Source organism: Pan troglodytes, chromosome 5 (genome assembly GCF_028858775.2).
Source record: "Pan troglodytes isolate AG18354 chromosome 5, NHGRI_mPanTro3-v2.0_pri, whole genome shotgun sequence".
Lineage (NCBI taxonomy): Eukaryota > Metazoa > Chordata > Mammalia > Primates > Hominidae > Pan > Pan troglodytes.
The window spans coordinates 58795403-58818308 of record NC_072403.2 but is presented as its reverse complement, the minus strand read 5'-3'; the positions used below and the strand labels follow the sequence as shown (position 1 = coordinate 58818308).

Sequence of the window (22906 nt, the reverse complement as noted above, 5' to 3'; positions counted from 1 at the left end):
GAACAGGCCCAAAAAGGAAAAGCGAGATCAGAGAAAGGCCACAGCCTTAGTCACGGCCCTCAGGCAAACAAACCTTGGTGGTTCAGAGAGGACAGAAAACGGAGCAGGCCAATCACCCGGTAGGGCTTGTTATCAGCGTGGTTTACTAGGACACTTTAAAAAAGATTGTCCAATGAGAAACAAGCTGCCCTCTCGTCCATGTCCACTATGCTGAGGCAATCACTGGAAGGTGCACTGCCCCAGAGGACAAAGGTGCACTGCCCCAGTGAGACCAAGAACTCACCAATTCTGGACACATTAATACAATATGATGGACTGGACTAATTATTACTGATTGAATGGGATTCTAGTAATGTGGCAGTACTTTTTAAGTTGTATGTCCTTTTAATGTTCAAACACCTTGGTGTTCAAAGGTGGGGGAGGGTAGCCTGTGCTATTGTGAAATACATATTTGGTCTTCCTCTGCTTTTCTGGCATACAACTCCTAAATTCGTGGAATCTCTACAGTGCTGTCTTTTGTATGCTAATGTTAACTGATAGCTGCAGGATGGGGCTGTTCAATTGGAAGGACAAAGACATGGTTAAAGGGTTGGGACTTTCGGCCCCAAACCCCAACCTCTATGTAGCGAAGAGGGCCAATGGCTTAATGAACCATGCTTACATAATGAAGCCCAATAAAAACCCAGGACTGGATTCCTGGAGTTTGAGGAGAGCTGAACAGGTAAAGGTTCCTGGAGGGTGACAGGCCTAGGGAGTATATGGAAGCTCCATGCCTCTTCCCCACAACTCACCCTATGCCTCTCTTCATCTATATCCTTGGTAATACCCTTTATAGTAAACTGGTAAACTTCAGTGTTTTTTTGAGTTCTGTGAGCTGCTCCAGCAAATTAATTAAACCCAAAGAGGGGGTTGTGGGAATCCCAACTTGAAGCTGATTGGTCAGAAGTTCTGGAGGCCTGGACTTATGACTGGTGTCAGAAAGGGAGGCAGTTTGGGGACAGAGCCCTCACTCTCCGGGATCTGATGCTGTCTCCGGGTGGATAGTGTCAGAATTAAGTAGGAGGACACTCAGCTGGTGTCTGCTGCAGAATTAATTGCTTGCTTGCTGGTGGGGAGAAATCCCCACATATTATGGGGTCGCAGAAGTCTTCTATGTTGATTGTTTTTGTGTTTCCAGCAGAGGAAAAATACGGTGTGAGGTTTTTTTTGAAACAATATACATAATTTGTTCTTTCTTTTTTCTTAAATTATGAGCTAGAGCATTTATAGGGTAGGGTGCAAATGCATTTATGTGCAATTTTAAGACTAATTATAAAGACCACTAATTCTGCTTAAGAAATAGAACATTGTTGGCATCCTGGAAACCTTAAATGCTCCTCCCCAATAACAACCCCATTCTCCTCACTAGAAGTAACCATTATCCTGCTTCCTTGGTAATTATTTTCTTGCTTTTCTTCATAGTTTCACCTCCTATGTATGCATCCCTCAACACTAGTTTTGTTTTACCCGTTTTGGAATTGCTATAAATGGGGAAGAAATGCCATATAGCTGGTCAGTATATTGTTTAATTTTTTTTAATATCCTTTAGAAAACTTTGAGCCAGGAATCATGGCAGCCAGTCCCAAGCTCTACTACTTTCATGGCAGGGGCAAGATGGAGTCCATCCCCCTGGCTGCTGGCTGCAGGCTGCAGCTGGAGGGGAGGCTGGTTCCTGACTGGGATTGGGAAGGATGGTAATTTGGGTGGGAATGAAGTGGCCTCCTTTCCGCTTCAAGCTTTGGAATGGTGCCTACAGGCTGTATCTATTCTTTTCCTTTCCAATTGTCTTCCTTTGTAAGAGGTGAGGGAGGGATCACAGGATGATGGAGGATTAGGGAGGATTGGGGGAGCTGTGGGGCGAGGTCATGTTCTAGAAGCTTCATAGGGGCTAAAAAGATTTTTGTGGATCACAAGACAAAGAAGAGAGAGGAGACCCACATCTGTCTCATTCTCTCCATTGGGACCGGCTGTTTTTCTGGGGTCTTTCAGCTCTGCCTCAGCACCCCAGTCATGTAGTACTCATGGCTGCCAGCTGGAATGTTAGGCCTAGCTGCAGTCTGGCCTCCCCCTTAACTCCTCCCTGAAAGATCTACCTCATGGGATCTTTCCTTAACTCTGAATTCCCTCCACACTGACTTTTCCATAGATTTTCACAAGTGCCTTGGAATTATTTTATGCAGATGTAGGCTTCCTTTTCCCTATCTCAATGCCAACTTCTCTAGAGCAAGGACTCATTACTTTGTTTGTTTTTCTCTATTCCCTTTTAGGGACATCTCCACTTAAACTGCTTACCCACATCTCAAGGTTTGCGGGGACCAAAAAAATCAATGTTTCTCACAAAAGCTTTAGAAACATCATCAACAAATCATGATAATCTCACCTGATTAAAGATCTCTGGATTCCTTTCATTGAACATATGAGCATTAAAGAGAAATTTAACTTGTCTTTATATGAAGGAAAAATAACAGAAGAGGAAGAAGAAAGAGAAGAGGAAAAATCACTGGGGAAGTTGGAGAAAGGACATAAGTTTGGAAGGAAGGAAGAACTTAGGTGAAGAAAACGAAAAAGAGGAATGGGAGCAAAAATTAAAAAATCAACAAAAAACAAAATCTCTTTGTTTTCTTGAGGACTTTAAAGTTGGAATAATGTCTCTTTATCTTTTATTTAGTTTGAAGAAGAATTTCTTGAAACAAGAGAATAATATGAAAAGTTGCAGAAGGGTAAGCCTAGATTTGTTCAATATTATCTTATTAGAGAAAAATGGAAAACCTGCTTTGGGAAGTATTTGTTTTGATAAAAGAGACAGAGCTCTAGAATGGCTACTGCTAGAAAAGGCAAACACATAGCATGACTGCTAACATTGATTGGCTGTTCATCATGTTCCTGACACACAGCTTAATTTGCATCAGCAAAGGCCACACCAGTTAGCCTTCAGAAACTCTTATCAAGTAGGTCATGACGGTGACTTTGGTTAAGAGGATAGAATGAAACTCATATGTGTCAGAGCTAATTGGTTTAATTCTTCCCATCTCACTGAAGAATCCTTTAAGAATCCCCACAACCCTGCACCCCCCTAATCCCCGCCATGTTAGCCAGGCTCATCTCAAACTCCTGACCTCAAGTGATCCGCCCACCTCGGCCTCCCAAAGTGCTGCAATTACAGGCGTGAGCCACTACACCCAGTCAACACCCTAATCTTTGAGAATCAGAAGCACTTATACTATAACATAGTTACAGTAAATGTAGAAAATCTTAAATAATCATGTTAACCAACACACAAAAGTGCATGAGACTACCAAATGAATCTCAGATTTAACATGAAGCAAATGATAGCCATTTCCTCAACAACTAGGGTCTTTAATTCATCACTTTTGATAGAACCTAAAAATCACAGATAGAAATTAGAAGTGAAACATCCTTAGATTTACTGCAACCACTGAACAAGGGTATCTTAACCTCTCTTTGCTCAAACCACAGATGGACGCTTGCTTTTTGGCCAAGTGCCTTTGGTTGAAATGGATGGAATGGTGCTGACGCAGACTAGAGCCATCCTCAACTATCTTGCTGCGAAGTACAACTTCTATGGGAAGGACCTGAGGGAAAAAGTCAGGTACCATAGTGTTCATTACTCTACTTGATTCTTAGACAAGCTTCTTCACTTCTCCACCAACTGAGACCTGGTTCAGGTGTACCTTTCAATCTGGATTGAGACAAAAAAGACAAATGGGACAAAGGGGAAATGACTTGCTAGACCTGGCATGCCTTGTACTTATTCTTTTTTTTTTCTTTTGAGACAGGTCTCGCTCTGTTGCCAGGCTGGATTGCAGTGGTGTGATCTCAGCTCACTGCAACTACCACCTCCTGGGTTCAAGCAATTCTCATGCCTCAGCCTCCTGAGTAGCTGGGACCACAGGCATGTGCCACCATGCTCAGCTAAATCTTGTATTTTTAGTAGAGACAGGGTTATGCCACATTGGCCAGGCTGGTTTCAAGCTCCTGGCCTCAAGTGATCCACCTGCTTTGGTCTCCCAAAGTGCTAGGTTTATAGGCATGAGCCACCATGCCCGGCCACCTTGTACTTACTCTTAATAAGTACTCCACATCCCCCTTTTCTGTGTACTACTCATAGTGCACTGAATGCTGCATTCAACATTCTCATATTCTCTCCCTACTCCTAACAAAATATGTTCTTAGAAAATAAACTGGTAAGCTATTCTACATGAAGGTAGAAATGACTGATTCATCACACACATACTGAGCATTGTATCAATGATCTGTTGACTATAAATAATGCTCTAAAACATATCACCTTGAAACACAGTGACCTAAATCAGCAAGCATTTGTTATTGCTCACCTGTCTATGGGTGAGCAAGTATCTGAGTGGCCTATCTGGATCAAGCTTGACTTAGCTAGGCTGCACTCACTCGTGTCTATAGTTAGCTAGGTAGCTCTGGTCGTGGGTGTTGGCTATCAATTGGGATATGAATAGACCATGTATCTCTCATCCTCTCATCCTGAGCTTGTTCTCATGGCAGCAAGGCAAAGTTCTGAGAGTGAGAGTGAAAGCATACTGGCCTCCTAAGTTCTGGGTTCAGAATTGGCACCTCATCATTTCTACCTCATTACACTCATTAAAGGAAGCCACAAATAGACTGGGAAATAGACCCCATCTATTAATGGGAGGAGCTGCCAAGTTTCATCACAAATACAAGAAGGTGAAGTTTTTTGGCCTTTTTTTGACCTCTGTATACCACAAACATCTATGCTACACTGGGCACTGTGCTAGGCCTGTCAGAAAATGATTGGGTAATTATTCACGTGGATAGTTTAGTTTCATAAGAAATAACTAGACTTAAGACAAAACAAATACTTGCAACTATAAACTCTTACCGGGATTTGGGGTCCTGGGGCCTTTTCAGAGGTCCCTAAACAGTCATCACTATGAGCACGGACACAGTGTGGGTGGTCAGTATGCACAGAAGACGCTGAGGGAGAAAGCCCAGGGCTCAATTGTTCAGAAAAAGGAGAAAGAACATAACATAGGAATGAGCAACGTCCATAAAAAGTAGCAGCCCATGCCAACTTTCCCATATCTTCATCTTTAAAACAGGCTTAGTCATTCCAACCTGTAATTCTGAAGGTATATGGCAAGAGAAGCAATGTCAAACAGTATGTGAACATGGTACTTTTGTAAATAAGTACAAATATGCAAACACAGTCTGTTTCTTATTGTTTTGATGCAAAGTTTTTAATTGGTCTTTAAAAATCTCCTTGGTTTTTTTCTAAGACATGCTCTGAGGTATAGATGGTGTTGTTAATATTCTTTTTCTTTGGGTTAGCCATAAATTGTAGTAAACTAAAGCAAGTGGGCTAGGTGACACTAACATGAAAGAAAAATTATTTGTAATTCAAATAGGACAATGAAAGTATATTACTCAATTTTTTTCTTTTTCTTTTTCTTTCTTTCTTTCTTTTTTTTTTTTTTTTTGAGACAGAGTCATGCTCTGTTGCCCAGGCTGCAGTGTACTAGCATGATCTTGGCTCACTGCAACCTCTGCCTCCTGAGTTCAAGTGATTCTCCTGCCTCAGCCTCCCAAACAGCTGAGACCACATGCATGTGCCACCACGCCCTGCTGACTTTTATATTTTCAGTAGAGACAGGTTTCACCATTTTGGCCAGGCTGGTCTCAAACTCCTGTCCTCAAGTGATCCACCCACCTTGGCCTCCCAAAGCACAAGATTACAGTGTGAGCTACCATGCCAGGCCTTTTTTTTTTTTTTTTTTTTTTTAAATTTTTAAGAGATGGCATCTCAGTATGTTGCCCAGGCCAGACTCAAACTGCTGGGCTCAAGCAATCCTCCCGTCTCAGCCTCCCGCATAGCTGGGCCATAGATGTACCACTAAGCCTGGCTCCATTATTCTTTTATGCTGTTAAAAAGAAAAAGACTACAGAAGACCATTAAAACAAATTCATTAAGCAATTAGCATATAATGGGGAATACAAAGACACTCTTGAAGACATAACCAGCACAGCATGAATGTACTAATAGGCCAGTAAATAATGGCAATATAGATACTATGGTTTGTTTGTTTATTTATTTATTTAGTGCTTGGCAGTGAAAGGAAAACTTTAAAGGGAAGGAAATACAACAGTTTGACCTGACTAGGAAATTAAACTTTTCTTTCTCAGTTGCCAGGTCAACAGAAGACCTGTTAAATTATCTGTCTTCTCTAAGTAAGTGAAAATGTTCTGGTACTAATTGTTTTGTAGTTTTAATAAACTTCACTGAGTTTAGTTTTTAAAGCCATAATAATCAATTATTTGTTTATGGCAGATTTCAACTTAAGGGCATTCATGAATTCTTTCATACATCCTTTTATTCAATAAGCATTTCCAGAGACTCTACTATATCCTGGGCACTTGGCTGGTTCTGGAGCTAGAAATCATTCATGAGAGTGGAAGCTTAAGAGGAAAAATAAAAATTATTTTTTCCTGCATCTATTTGTACTAGAGAAGTGTTGGATTAAGAACCCTGTACTCAAAAGATCTCCACCTGAGGGTCAAATGGTTGTTTTGTCAGGATCAACATGTAAGTTGATGGCACCCTGGACCTGATGATGATGATAATGGTGGCCCCCTTCAAATCCCCCGAGGAAAAACAGGAGACCCTTGCTTCCATCATGTAGAAAGCTAAAACTCAGTACTTGCCTGCCTTTGAAAAGGTAGGCTTCAGGGATCCAGGGCTTTTACCTTTTCTGTTTCTGAGAATATTTCAAGAGAGAATATCTGAAAAGACACACAGAGGCCATGTTAGAGCTTCACTGCTTTTGGATCAAAACTCTAAAAAGGATTCCAGAACAAATTACAGGTAAAATTATGGAAACTCCAACAAAATAGAGTTGGAATATACCAAGTACAATGAAAGTATACAGCATTTCTGTTCTGTCTTTTAAATTAAGACATCAGACCAAGATGTGACCACCTTGAATACTGTCAGGTATTTTTTTAGGTCTAATACTAGAGGCTAATCATGCCTCAATCAAAAGATAAAGTCTCTCTCTCTCCTTTTTTTTTTTTTTTTTTAAGACAGAGTCTCACTCTGTCACCCAGGCTGGAGTGCAGTGGCGTGATCTCGGCTCACTGCAACCTCTGCCTCCCCAGTTCAAGCGATTCTCCTGCCTCAGCCTCCCGAGTAGCTGGGACTACAGGCATGTGCCACCATGCCTAGCTAATTTTTGTATTTTTAGCAGAGACACGGTTTCACCATGTTGGCCTTGGTCTCGAACTCCTGGTCTCAAACTCCCGACCTCAGATGATCCGCTCGCCTCAGCCTCCCAAAGTGCTGGCATTACAGGCGTGAGCCACTGCACCAGGCAATCAGCCATTTTTTTAAGGAGCTCTGGTTCCTTTTATGTTTAACTTTTTCATGCCATAGTAGTCCTAGAGAATTATGATATTTGTATGGTGTTGGCACAGACAGGCAAAGCAGCTGGCAGCTGGAAGAGACTGCTTTGGGGGCTCCATCACTCCAAGCCTCTTTTGACAACCTCAAGAGCTTGCTCTTCAAATATTCTCTTATTGGCCAGGTGCCGTGGCTCACACCTGTAATCCCAGCACTTTGGGAGGCCAAGGCAGGTGGATCACCTGAGGTCAGGAGTTTGAGACCAGCCTGGCCAACATGGTGAAACCCCGTCTCTACCAAAAATACAAAAAATTAGATGGGTGTGTTGGCAGGCTCCTGTAATCCCAGTTACTCAGAAGGCTGAGGCAGGAGAATCACTTGAACCCGGGAGGTGGGGGTTGCAGTGAGCTGAGATCGCACCATTGCACTCCAGCCTGCATGACAGAGCGAGACTCCGTCTCAAAAAAAAAAAAAAAAAAAAAAAACAATTCTCTGTTATTGACACACAGCAGTGAAGTGTGGCACCTGGGTAGTGCATTCTGGCCCAAATAACCCTCCTTAATTGGATGTTGGATTATTTAAAAGAACACTCATTTATAAGACTATTTTATTTAACTTGGAGTTGGATATAATAGTTTTTGAAAATGTACCTTAGTGTCTATTATAGTTTGTTCCCAGAGAATCTTTTAAGAAGGTGGAACTATATGATTCATTTATATCATAGTTGTTATTTCTGAAATAAGTAGATGCTAAATACTTGGGTGTAGTCTTTGGCCAGGGCTATGTTACTTCTATTCTGTAAGACACAATGTACTAAATAATTTTGATTGTGTTTTGGATTTAAATACAAAGTTACTAATTTCCTTATGTTGAGTCAAAGAACTGGGAACTATTCAAAATGTGATATCACCCTCCCTTGCCATTGAGACTTGGGCTTGTGTTATTTTTTTAGTTGCCAAACCATCTTTTCATGATATTCCTTCTGATCAAGAGAATATATCCTGGAGGCTGCTGTTTCAAACAAAGCATTCTCTCTGGGGCTTTGGGATAGACCTTTTCTCTGTGTGAAAGAGAATGATACTGAGCAGAAAACAAACCCTGCTTCTCTGATTCACCTATTACTAGAAAACTAAACTGCTTTTTCCAAATCAAAGAATACTGTCCTTCAACATAATACTTCAATTCAATAATGTAGATGCTGTATTTTGAAATATATTAAGTCCAAGTTTTTGTATTTAGATGTCAAATTTTATTTCTGAAAATGAGGTGAGTTTAAAAAATTATTTTATAAGAAGTAGATGTTCATTATATAAAAAATTAGGACAGAACTGTAGAATGTAGAAAGAAACCACTACTATCCTCACCACCCAAAGATAAATCTCAGTATTATTTTTATATGGTTCCTCCTAGTCTTTCCCCTATAAATACATTTTTATTTGTTTTTTGGACTTTTAGATAATTATGATTATATAGAAGATAATTTTGCCTGGTATTCCATTACAATTAACCCCTGATCAACATGGGAGTTGGGGCATATAACTTTTGACTTCTCAAAAACTATGAATAGCCTACTGTTGAATGGAAGCCTTACTGATAACATAAACAGTGGATTAACACATATTTTGTAGCTATATGCATTAAGTACTGTATTCAAAGTAAGCTAAAGAAAAAACTTTGTTAAAATCATAAAGAGGAGAAAATATATTTACTATTCATTAAGTGGAAATGGATCATCATAAAGGTCTTCATCCTCATCATCTTCACATTGAGTAGGCTGAGGAGGAGAAAGAGGAGGGGTTGGTCGTGCTGTCTCAGGGGTGGCAGAAGTGGAAGAAAATTCATGTATAAGTGGACCTGCATAGTTCAAACCTGTGTTGTTCAAGGGTCAACTGTATTTAAAATATTTTCAGAAGCAGAACTGCTATGTACCTACTACTTGGCAGTAACAAATGTCAGTACTTTTATTTTCTTGCTTAGGAACTTTAATTTCTCCTTAAAACAAAGGTATATAGATAGCTAAATCCTCCTTTGAACTGTACTCAAACATTATACCCTTCCTCTCTCCCTTCTCAGAGGCAACCACTATCAGAAATTTGATGTAAGTTCTTTCTCTTCATTTTTAAAAATTGAGACCTGGCTTTGAGCTGTTTTAAAAGTGTTTACAGTGTGGATCTTAAAATATTTTTATGTACATAGCATCATACTATAAGTTTATTCTACTACTTGTTTTTATCAACCAACTTTATGTTTTTGAGCCTTATAGGCAAATATCTTGTCATTGCTAATACATTTGTATTTACCCCTTTCGCTTTATTTTATTTATTCTATTTACAAAAACAAAACTTTTCTTTGAGTTTTCCTCTGTTTTTCTAGATCCTGGTAGATGATCTGGTTTTCTTTATTCACAACTTTTCTTCTACGGTTCAGAAGGTAAACATTTCTTTCTGAAACTATTAATATTTATCCTTCTCTTGATAGGACAAAGATTCAACTTTTCTCCAAACTTTTCTTTCTGTTTCTGTTTTTGTTAAACAATAGTTTAGATCCAACGTGTTTTTAAACTTCTTCTAATTTTTTTTTAAGCCACTACTTATATATATTTATCAACACATTTAACTGATTCCTTGGCTCACCATTGCTCCTTGCTTCTCATGCCTTTCTTCTGGGTGCTTTTTCCTTCTAAGGGAAGAACATTTTTTTTGGAGTTCTTTCAGGAAAGGTCTGTAAGTGGTTAACTCTTTCAGTCTTTGCTAGAAAATATCTTTATTTTTACCTTTACACTAAAATAATTATTTAGATGGTTATAGAATTCTAGATTAATAATTATTTTACTTCAACACTCCAAAGATATTATTATTTCTTCTGGCCTAGATTTTTGCTCTTTAGAAGTCTTCCATTAGTGTGGTTATTTTTCTTTTGATGGCATTATATTTATCTTTTTTCTCATTTTAGATTTTCTCCTTGTCTGGTATATGGTATACTTTCTTCTTTCTTTCTTTCCTTTCTTTCCTTTTCTTTCTTTTCCTTCCTTCCTTCCCTCCCTTCCTGTAGGGAAAAGAAAGAGAGATCAGACTGTTACTGTGTCTGTGTAGAAAGGGAAGACATAAGAGACTCCATTTTGAAAAAGACCTGTACTTTAAACAATTGCTTGCTGAGATGTTGCTAATTTGTAGTTTTGCCCCAGCCACTTTGCCCCAGCCACTTTGACCCAACCTGGAGCTCACAAAAACATGTGTTGTATGAAATCAAGTTTTAAGGGATCCAGGGCTGTGCAGGACATGCCTTGTTAACAAAATGTTTACAAGCAGTATAGTTGGTAAAAGTCATCGCCATTCTCTAGTCTCAATAAACCAGGGGCACAATGCATTGTGGAAAGCCACAGGGACCTCTGCCATTAAAAGCGGGGTATTGTCCAAGTTTCCTCCCCATGTGATAGTCTGAAATATGGCCTTGTGGGATGAGAAATACTTGACCCTGCCCGAAACCCATAAAGGGTCTGTGCTGAGGTGGATTAGTAGAAGAGGAAAGCCTCTTGCAGTTGAGATAGAGGAAGGCCACTGTCTCCTGCCTGCCCCTGGGAACTGAATGTCTCGGTATAAAACCCGATTGTACATTTGTTCATTTCTGAGATGAGAGAAAAACTGCCCTATGGTGGGAGGCAAAACATGTTTGCAGCAATGCTGCCTTGTTATTCTTTACTCCACTGAGATGTTTGGGTGGAGAGAAACATAAATCTGGCTTACGAGCACGTCCAGTCATAGTACCTTCCCTTGAACTTAAGTATGACGTAGATTCTATTGCTCACATTTTGTTGCTGACCTTCTCCTTATTATCACCCTGCCCTCCTACTACATTCCTTCTTGCTGAAATAATGAAAATAATAATCAATAAAAACTGAGGGAACTCAGAGACCGGTCCCGGTGCAGGTCCTTGGTGTGCTGAGTGCCGGTCCCCTGGGCCCACTGTTGTTTCTCTATACTTTGTCTCTGTGTCTTATTTCTTTTCTCAGTATCTCATCCCACCTGACTAGAAATACCCACAGGTGTGGAGGGGCAGGCCACCCCTTCACCTTCGTCCCTCTCTCCCTCCCTCCCTTTCTCTCTCTCTCTCTCTCTCTCTCTCACACACACACACACACACACACACACGGTCTCACTCTTTCTGTTGCCCAGGCTGGAATGATCATAGCTCACTTCAGCCTCGACCTCCTGGACCTAACAATCCACCTCAGCCTCCTGAGTAACTGGGACTAAGGCGCATGCCGCTGAGCCAGGCTGAGTGTGTGTGTGTGTGTGTGTGTGCATAGATTGGGTTTCTCCATGTTGCCCAGGCTGGTCTCAAACTCTTGGGCTCAAAAGATTCGCCCACCTGGGCCTCCCAGTGTTCTGGGATTACAGGTGTGAGTCAGCACACCAAGCTATTTTGTGTGTGTGTGTGTGTGTGTGTGTGTGTGTGTGTAGATGGGGTTTCTCCATGTTGCCCAGGCTGGTCTCAAACTCCTGGGCTCAAAAGATTCACCCACCTGGGCCTCCCAGCGTTCTGGGATTACAGGTGTGAGTCACCACACCCAGCTATTTTGTGTGTGTGTGTGTCTGGTGTGTGTGTGTGTGTGTGTGTGTAGAGATGGGGTTTCTCCATGTTGCCCAGGCTGGTCTCAAACTCCTGGGCTCAAAAGATTCACCCACCTGGGCCTCTCAATATTCTGGGATTACCGGTGTGAGTCACCACACCAACCTATTTTGTGTGTGTGTGTGTTGTAAAGATGGGGTTTTGCCATGTTGCCCAGGCTGATACACATTCAACCCTGTGTGTTTACTTCTAGGTTTGTGTTTATCTGCTTAGTGTTCCTTTTTCAATCTGAGGATTCTCCCTTCTTTTTTTGTTCTGGAAAATTCTCTAACAAATAGCATTGAAAATCACCACTTTCCTATTCTATTTTGTCCCTCTGGGCTCCTGTTAGCTTTATATTGAAGCTTCATTCTGTGTTACTTGTCTCTTACCTTCTTTCATATTTTTGATCTCTGCCTCCTTAGATGTGTTTGTCAAATTACTGATTTTTTTCACTTTCTCCATGGAGTTTTTATTATATTAATGTTTATATTTTTCATTTCAAAACTTTATTTATATCTTCTTCAAATCCATATGCTCTTTCTTTCTATATGCCTTTTGTGGAGTACTACTTAGGGAAAAGTGGGAGCAGGGAAAAGCAAAAAGAGAAAGAAGTAAGCTACAAGTCTGTCTTTCTTCATGGTCCAAGACACATAATACTCCTGTGCAAATAACTCACAATCTTCCCGTGCCCAACTATCACCAGACATCTGCAAGTTAGCTCACTTCAATCACGGCGTTATCAGTACTGCACAAAGTCCCCTTTTGCAGACAGCATAGACACTATCTATAAAATCTCCAGCAAGCCTTTGTTTCTTTGCAGTCAGCTTCTCTTCTGCAGATCCTGCCCATTGCCTCCTCACAACATAGTTTCCTACTTTCTTGAACAAATCTGCCTTTCTTTACAACTATCTTGGTAAATTCTTTTACCCCCATGCCACCAGCCCAGATGGTCGTTACTCACCCACAACACCTTTTTATCATCTCTTTGAACATTTGAAAATATTTTTAACTCTTTACAGAATCAACTCTTATTTTTGGCTCTGTGGTTCAAAATTCTCCTTTTTCATCAGTCTGTTACCTCTGTCTCATAGATGACTTTGGGTTTCCTTATATGCTGTGTAATTTTTAGCTGTGAGTTTATCTTTAGCAGGAGTCCTATTTCATTTATTTGGTATAGCCCATCAAGTGTTTATACTATAGAATTCACTGATTCTGGCGATTTTTCCCCATCCACACTAACATTTATTTTTATTCTTGCATATATTATGAGAAGATACATAGCACTTGAATTTACCTTTGCTCCTTATTTATCAAGTAAACCCATATGCATCTGGTGCATAAAGATGCACCTGAGAGATTTCTAAATATTCACTCTTCACTGGATAGTGAAAAATTAGCTTTCTATGTGGCTCTGGTTTGGACTTGTGGGATCACATTGGTCACTTGTTTCTACTGGTGGTATAGCCAGCAGGTTTAAGCTAGTTGTAACTTTCGTGTCTCTCCACACTGGTGGATACAATTTTACTTAGCCACCTCCAGGTTTATAACAGGAGCCCAGTACTAGCATTTCACCACCGAAAAGGACTCGATAATCACTGGCAAAAATTTCCCCCCAAAAATTGTGCCAGTTTACAGCATGTGTTAGAGTGTTGGTTTCATCTTATTCTTACCAGCACTGGAGATTTGTTGTTGTTGTTGTTGTTAAGATTCTTCATTAAATCTAATCAGTACAAAGGCTTCATGCTCTTGTTAAGTATTTAGCCATGCAAAATGTTTTTTACTCTCATTTGATATTCTTTATTATTTTTCTTTCTGTAGATTTTGAAAGACCACGGAGAGGATTTTCTTGTTGGCAACAAATTCAGCTGGGCAGACATACAGCTGTTAGAAGCTATTTTAATGGTGGAAGAACTCAAAGCTTCTGTTCTTTCTGACTTCCCTCTGCCAAAGGTAGTGTATTAACATCCACACAAAGCCCAGAAAAAAATGAACAAAGACTGAAGCAAAATGTGCCTTTAGGCCAATCTCAAAAGAAACTTAAGAACATTGGGGTGTGTGTGTGTATGTGTATGTGTGTGTGTGTGTGTGTGTGTGCATGTGGTGGGGTTTTGTTGTTGTTGTTTGGTTTTTTGAGACAAGGTTTCACTCTGTTGCCTAGGTTCGAGTGCAGTGGCATGATCATGGCTCACTGCAGACTTGACCTCTTGGCCTCAAGCGATCCTCCCACCTCATCCTCCAGAGTAGTTGGGACCACAGGTGAGTGCCACCATGCCTGGCTATTTTTTTAATCGGGGAACCTGCCCCGATAGTCACTTAGGTTCTTTTCTATTTTCCTTAAGTGTTGGCCAGCCTGAGAAATAAAGGGACAGAGTACAAAAGAGAGAAATTTTAAAGCTGGGCATCCGGGGGAGACATCACATGTCGGTAGGTTCCATGATGCCCCACAAACCGCAAAAACCAGCAAGTTTTTATTAGGGATTTTCAAAAGGGGAAGGAGTGTGCGAATAGGTGTGGGTCACAGACATCAAGTACTTTACAAGGTAATAGAATATCACAAGGCAAGTGGAGGCAGGGAGAGATCACAGGACCACAGGACCGAGGCGAAATTAAAATTGCTAATGAAGTTTTGGGCACCATTGTCATTGATAACATCTTATCAGAAGACAGGGTTTCGAGATCAACTGGTCTGACCAAAATTTATTAGGCGGGAATTTCCTCTTCCTAATAAGCCTGGGAGCGCTATGGGAGACTGGGGTCTATTTCACCCCTGCAGTCTCGACCATAAAAGACAGGCACACCTAGGGGGGCCATATATAGGCCTACATCTCCAGGCGTGTATTGTCTTTCCCAGGGATGTTCCTTGCTGAGAAAAAGAATTCAGCGATATTTCTCCCATTTGCTTTTGAAAGAAGAGAAATATGGCTCTGTTCCGCCCGGCTCACCGGCGGTCAGAGTTTAAGGTTCTCTCTCTTATTCCCTGAACAATTGCTGTTATTCTGTTCTTTTTTCAAGGTGCCCAGATTTCATATTGCTCAAACACACATGCTGTACAATTTGTGCAGTTAAGGCAATTATCACATGGTCAGTTAAGGCAATTATCACATGGTCTGAGGCGACATACATCCTTCTCAGCTGACAGGATTAAGAGATTAAAGTAAAGACAGGCATAGGAAATCACAAGGGTATTGATTGGGGAAGTGATAAGTGTCCATGAAATCTTCACAATTTATGTTTAGAGATTGCAGTAAAGACAGGCATAAGAAATGATAAAGGTATTAATTTGGGGAACTAATAAATGTCCATGAAATCTTCACAATCCATGTTCTTCTGCCATGGCTTCAGCTGATCCCTCCATTTGGGGTCCCTGACTTCCTGCAACTCTGCAAAAGGTGGTGTATTAACATCCACACAAAGCCCAGAAAAAAATGAACAAAGACTGAAGCAAAATGTGCCTTTAGGCCAATCTCAAAAGAAACTTAAGAACATTGGTGTGTGTGTGTGTGTGTGTGTGTGTGTGTGTGTGTGTGGTGGGGTTTTGTTGTTGTTGTTTGTTTTTTTGAGACAAGGTTTCACTCTGTTGCCTAGGTTGGAGTGCAGTGGCATGATCATGGCTCACTGCAGACTTGACCTCTTGGCCTCAAGCGATCCTCCCACCTCATCCTCCAGAGCAGCTGGGACCACAGGTGTGTGCCACCATACCTGGCTATTTTTTTTTTTTTTTGTAGAGATGGGGGTTTCTCTATGTTACCCAGGATGGCCTCAAACACCTGGCCTCAAGCAGTCCCCTGGCCTTGGCCCACCAAAGTGTTGGGATTACAGGCATAAGCCACCATGCCTGGCCCAAGAACACTGTTTTAAAAATCATTCTGGCTGGGCACGGTGGCTCATGCCTGTAATCCCAGCACTTGGGGAGGCTGAGGTGGGTGGATCACGAGGTCAGGAGATCGAGACCATCCTGGCCAACATGGTGAAAACCCGTCTCTACTAACAATACAAAAATTAGCTAGGCATGGTGGCGCATGCCTGTAATCGCAGCTACTCGGGAGGCTGAGGCAGGAGAATCGCTTGAACCCAGGAGGCGGAGGTTGCAGTGCGCTGGGATAGCACCACTGCACTCCAGCCTGGTGACATAGTGACTCCGTCTCAAAAAAAAAAAAAAAACCATTCTTGGCCTGGCGCAGTGGCTCACACCTCACGCTGTAACCCTGTCTCTACTAAAAATACAAAAATTAGCTAAGCGTGGCAGCGTGCACCTGTAATCCCAGCTACTCGGGAAGCTGAGGCAGGAGAATCACTTGAACCTGGGAGGTGGAGGTTGCAGTGAGCTGAGATTGTGCCACTGCACTCCAGCCTGGCAACAGAGCAAGACTCTTCTCAAGAAAAAAAACTAAATAAAAAATCATTCTTTTCTTCATTTTGGTTATTTTTCTCTTGCTTATCTAAAGGATCTGTTAGGAAATAAAACTTTATGAAGGGGGAAAAGAATTGATTATTTTGATGTCTGGCATGAACATTTAGTACTTTCCTGTTTTTAGTGCTTTTAAAGTTTTCTTCCTGACAAAACAAAGCTGACAACTCTGTCTTCGTTGCTTCTCCCTCTAGGTCCTACCAGACAACCCTGCCTGCTTTTAGTCCCCCTGATTTTGGGGCCCCACGTAGTTCCTGCATTGTTCAGAGCATCTGCTTAGGGGACACTGTCAGCCTCCTGTTGCACTGCCCCAGCCCTCAGACAGAATTCCACTCCTGCCAGACCTTACCTGGCCTCTGTTCCAGTTCCTGAGAAACATTTTATCTAATAGGTAACCACGGGTCTTGTGGTTTAAGAATTAGCAATTTTTCTTATTACAAAAGAAATGCAAGTTCATGTAGTTACATTAGACATTTGTGTAAACCAAAAGACGAAAAGAAAAAAGACTGGCTGGGTGCGGTGGCTCATGCCTGTAATCCCAGCATTTTAGGAGGGCGAGACAGGCAGATCACCTCAGGTCAGGAGTCCAAGACCAGTCTGGCCAACATAGTGAAACCCTATCTCTACTAAAAATACAAAAATTAGCTGGGCGTGGTGGGGCATGCCTGTAATCCCAGCTACTCTGGAGGCTGAGGCAGGAGAATTGCTTGAACCCGGGAGGTGGAGGTTTCACTGAGCCAAGATCACACCACTGCACTCCAGCTTGGGCTACAGAGCAAGACTCTGTCTCAAAAAAGAAAAGAAAAAAGACCTATAATCTCACCAGCCAAATGTTATCTGCATGAGATTTTCTGACCTATTATTTTGCATTTTCCCTCCAAATAGGGTCATACTAAAGATTGTTTTGTGGCCTGCATTTAACATTCTTTTCAATTATCATGAGTATATTTACAGGTCAACAAATATTCTTTTGAAATAGTATGCTGTTTTATTTTCATTAATCAATAGAATCACATCTTCTTTAAAAAATCAGAGCTATGGCCGGTTGTGATGGTGCACGCCTATAATCCCAGCACTTTGGGAGGCTGAAGCAGGCAGATCACTAGAGGTCAGGAGTTTGAGACCAGCCTGGCCAACATACTGAGACCCTGTCTCTACTAAAAATATAAAAAATTAGCCAGGTGTGGTGGTGTTCACCTGTAATCCCAGCTACTCAGGAGGCTGAGGCAGGAGAATCACTTGCACCCGGGAGGTGGAGATTGTAGTGAGCCAAGATCACGCCATTGTACTCCAGCCTAGGCGACAGAGTGAGACTTCATCTAAAAAAAAAAATTCAGAGCTATATTAAAAGAGCATAAATTCAGAATTCTCATTCCCACCCCTTCCCCGCCACCTTTCTGCTCCCAGAATCACTTTATTGGCATCCTATGTATACTTCCAGTGTTCCTATTTATGCTGATAAAAGCAAATCAGAATATATAGTTGTATTCTTTGCCACTCCCAAGTTTCTTGCACAAAATAGAAAATAGTGTATATTCTGTTCTGCCCCGGGCTTTTTATTATTATTATTATTATTAATGCATTTTAGAGATCTTTCCTTGTCAATACAAGGACCTTCCTCTTTCCTGTTACATAAGAGCATTTTAAATTACTAGTTTATACTCCTTGTAGAGAAGTACCATAATTTACATAACCAGTCTCCTTTTCCTAGAAACATAGGTTCTTTCCAATTTTTACCATGTTAACATCATTTTTTTTAATTTTTTGGTGGGGGACGGAGTCTTGCTCTGCCGCCTGGGCTAGAGTGCAGTGGCGTGATCTCGGCTCACTGCAACCTCTGCGTCCTGGGTTCAAGCGATTCTCCTTCCTCAGCTTGCTGAGTAGCTGGGATTAGAGGCTCATGCCACCACGCCTGGCTAATTTTTGTATTTTTAGTAGAGACAGGGTTTCACCATATTGGCCAGGCTTGTCTCGAACTCATGACCTCATGATCCATCTATCTTAGCCTCCCAAAGTGCTGGGATTACAGGTGAAAGCCACTGCGCCTGGCCCCTGTTAACATTCTTATAGCTATTTCTTTCTTTAAAAAAAGTTTTGTAGAGATGGGGGTCTCACTCTGTTGTCTGGGCTGGTCTTGAACTACTGAGCTCAAACAATTCTCCCACCTCAGCCTCCCAAACTACCAGGATTACAGGTGTGAGCCACCACACTTGGCCTCTTATAGCTATTTCTTTGCTCACACCCTTACTTATTCCTTTATAATAATTCCTAAAACAAGAATTGATAGGTCAAGAATATGAATGTGACCAGACGTGGTGGCTCGTGCCTGTAATCCTAGCATTTTGGGAGGCTGAGGCAGGTGGATCACTAGAGGTCAGGAGTTCAAGACTAGCTTGGCTAACATGGTGAGACCCTGTCTCTACTAAAAATACAAAAATTAGCCAGGTGTGGTGTTGCATGCCTGTAATCCCAGCTACTTGGGAGGCTGAGGTGGGAGAATTGCTTGAACTCAGGAGGTGGAAGTTGCAGTGAGCCGAGATTGTGCCACTGCATGCCAGCCTGGGCAACAGAGTGAGACTCCATCTCAAAAAAAAAAAAGGAATATGAATATTTTAGGGGTATGCACTGCCTGATTGTGACTTTTTAATAGATAATATAACTCATGCTAAACATGTCAGCAGTTGTATTATTATCCATCCCAGAAATACCCAGCAAACACTTGTTGAGGGATTAAGCAGATTCAGTACACTGGACTCCATAACCTGAGGTCTAAGCACCCTTCATTCATGACAAAGTTGAGATTTTTCTTAAATGGGAGTCAGAGGAAGCCACCCCCGATACCCACTATGTTGAACTTGCCAGGAAGATAGTGCTGCTCTAATGGCAGCAGGTTGCGTGATGACAAACATGATGATCCAGTCACAGCACCAGCATGTGCTGTCTGCAGAGGATAATAGAAGCAAACTGTAGATCCTAGGAGTAAAGTGTCTGAAAAGAACAAAACTGTGCTGCCATTAACAGCAACGCTGATTAAATGTAGTATAAAATCATTCGGATGTGTGTGGCTTTTTAAAGTTTGTCAGTTGTGGATGATAGTCTACAACTTTTATGAAATAAGTGTTCTGTATAAATAAATAGGAGCCAGATATATGTAGGGCAGGGGCCCACATATAACCCTGTTCTTCTGTCTGCATCAAGATTGGGACCATTGAGGGAACAGGGACCAGCAATTTGCAGGGAAGGATCTCTCCAACACCCACCCTAATTGCTGAGTACTTGGGGTAAGAAAAAAAGTGGCAAATGACAAATTAAGAGTTAGACATTGGCTGATGCTAGTAAATCTTACAGGGATGTGTGGGGAACAGAGAATGTTCATTCTGAAACCCTGAAAAAAAGTTGGATATTTAGACAATACTCTTCCACCTAACAGAGCCACCCAAGACTGAGTTTTGCTATGATGAAACAATTTCAAGTAGCACTGAGATTAAGATATAATAATATAACTGACAAATACTACTTATACAAGCTGAACAAAAGACTCCCCAGCCTTGATACATTTTTTGTTTTTTTTAAGATACGGGTCCTCTGTCACCCAGGCTGGAGTGCAGTGGTGCAATCATAGCTCTCTGCAACCCTGAACTCTGATACACTTTCTTTAAGGGTACCTATTATGTTCTAAACTGTAAAATTTGAAGCTCAGCCTCATGTTGGGGCTTGTTTGATGGGAGACGGAAGAGCTGACTTTGTCACGGAGCATCTATTCAGGATGATGTTGTAGGCATAATTGTAGTTCCTGGTGGTCTCTGGTCTGAAGCAAGGTCTCTGATCTGCCAGTGGTTTGGGGCACACAACTCTATCAGCTTCCAACTCCTGCTGGGACATTCCCTCCCGGGTTGCACACTTTATTAACAGCTGAGTGTGTATCCAGGTATATGTCCTTCCTTGTGAAGTGACTTAATGACCACCAGACTTCATGCCATTTCCTCAGGGCCACTACACGGCATAACCATTCCCTACATTACCTTCTGCCCCATTCATTCTTCTTCTTCTCTTCAGATGATGGACTGAGCAATAGGGTTTTTTCTGATAACCCAGGCCATTCAGCATCCCCCCAACCCAGTCCATGTAGACCTGAGCTCCAGCTCCCAGAGTGGTCAAATCCCAACCTGGATATTAGTATTCAGCTTGTCGTCCCACCTCATTCCCCACCCTGAGCAAGCCATAGCCAGCCAGCTACCAGATGATGAAAAAGACAGAGTAATATGGATTGGGAGAAGAGGCTTTTCACTGGAAACCCTGCACCTGCTTCCTGTGTGGGATGACTTTTCCCCCTGACCTCCAGCAAAGCCAAGGATCTGAACTTGTAGGAATTGATTGGAAAAGAAAAATTCATTTTTAATAATTCAAAACTGTAAACCAATTTCTTTTTGTTATAATTACATGGCCTTGGTTAATAATTCAGACAGTATAAAAGGCTATACAGTGAAAAAGGAAATCCTTCTTTCTCTGAATTGCTTTCAAAACAACCACTTCTGGGCCTTTACTCCTTACTCTAATGACTCCCTTGGGTCTCCAAGTGCTGTGTGATTGAGTTCCTAGTGCTCCAAGCCACTTTTCCTTTGGTTCTACTTCATAGGTTTTGAAAACAAGCCCTTAGGCCTGACCTCTGCCTGGCATGCTGGCATGCTCTCACAGAATTCCCCAAAGTCACCACAGACACAGCCAGCCAGCCAGTCAATGCCAGAAGCATGTTTCATTGTCTAGTCATCTCGTAAGTGCAAGTTGATGTCTTTCTTGTAATAGTCTTCATCTCTTCATTCTTCCCTGTGTGGTTTTATTTGGGCCTGTTCCCTAGCTTCTTGGTTGGGGTCTCACCCAAACTAGTAGAGGTAACCATGGGTGCCCAAGGAAAAGTTAGCCTCAGAGACCCCAATAGCACACAGCAAACATTCAAGGCCCCACTATGATGCCCCCCATCACCAGAGAGCCTTACTTTTGGACAGAGAGAGAAAGGCAAGTGAAGGCATCTAGCTCAATATACTCATCAAAATGGAGGGCTGGGGGCTTAAAAGGGCCTTGATCCTTTATTCCAGAAGATACTGGGATAGAAACACTACTACTAGTCTTAGTCCTCCATTTAGCACTCTGGCAAGTGAATTTATTTTGTTTTCTTGGTGGCTATAAATCTCTCCTGTTTCAATGAAAGCCTATTTTTGTCATTGTTTGGACATCAGTGTACGAATAATTCAAACCTAACCAGTGGCCCCCATAATGACCCCTTGATGTTGGTAATTACTCCTCCTTTTAGACTCCTCTGTAAGCTTTAAATGTGTGATTGCTGCATGAGTTTCTTGGCACAGGGCTAGAGGGAGGGGTTAAGACCAAGCCAGAGACGGTTTGCTTCCATTGACTGCTGGCCCTGAGCAAAATTGAGAGAAAGAAGTTTGGCTTTGATTTTGGTCTTTGATTTTCTTTATCAGGAGTGTGGGGGTCAGAGGGGAGTTGTAGTTATTACTTTCAAGCAAAGAAGGGGGTTTATTAATACACACATTTGAAAAGATGAGTGTGAATTCAGGGACATTCAGACAGTCAGGATGGCCCATAACTCATTCTGACATCTGTGTTGGCCTCACATCCTTTTGTGGTTCGGTTGTTGGCTCACCTCTTCCTTGGTGCCCCTGCTGCTGCCATGGAGGTCCTGATGCAGCCAAAAGTAACCACTTGGAGGAGGCAGGAGAAGTTCCTCAAAAGAGTGGGGCTGGTATTACCAGAGGAAGAGGAGGAGAGAGGAGGGGCCAACAGAACAACAAAGATCTACTGTCTCCTCAGTTTCCAGTTAGGAAAGTGAGGCTCAGCGAGTGCCTTACCATATGAGCCATGATCCTACTGTATGGTGTTGCCAGCAGGGATCACATTCTTAGGGAAGGGAAAATTTAGACCAAAAGGAAGAAGGCAAATTTGCCTAAGATCATAAGTTTTAATGAGTGGCTGAGCCAGAGCCTGGATCTAGAAGTCAGGACTCAAGGTTTTAAAATATATAAGGCAGCAACCTGTTGTTTAGCTTGGGAGACTTGAAATAGCTAGGAAATAGGTCTCTCCTGTTTCTAAGGGGTAGCAAATATGAAAATGGTGTTTCCACTCAGAGTCCTTGCAGCCATTTTTGTTTGTTTGTTTGTTTTGTTTTGTTTTGAGATGGAGTCTCTCTCTGTTGCCCAGGCTAGAGCACAGTGGCACAGTGGCGCGTTCTCAGCTCACTGCAACCTCCACCTCCTGGGTTCAAGCAATTCTCCTGCCTCAGCTTCCTGAGTAGCTGGGATTACAGGCACACACCACCATGCCTGGCTAATTTTTGTATTTTTAGTAGAGACGAGGTTTCACTATGTTGCCCAGGCTGGTCACAAAGTCCTGACCTCAAGTGATCTGCCCGCCTTGGCCTCCCAAAG

At 41.9% G+C, this 22906-nt stretch overlaps 1 pseudogene; it reads left to right on the top strand.

Moving 5' to 3' along the window:
* The first annotated feature begins 1608 nt into the window (after nt 1-1608).
* LOC129144431 (glutathione S-transferase A4-like) lies at nt 1609-19413 on the top strand (annotated as a pseudogene).
* Nucleotides 19414-22906: the final 3493 nt, after the last annotated feature.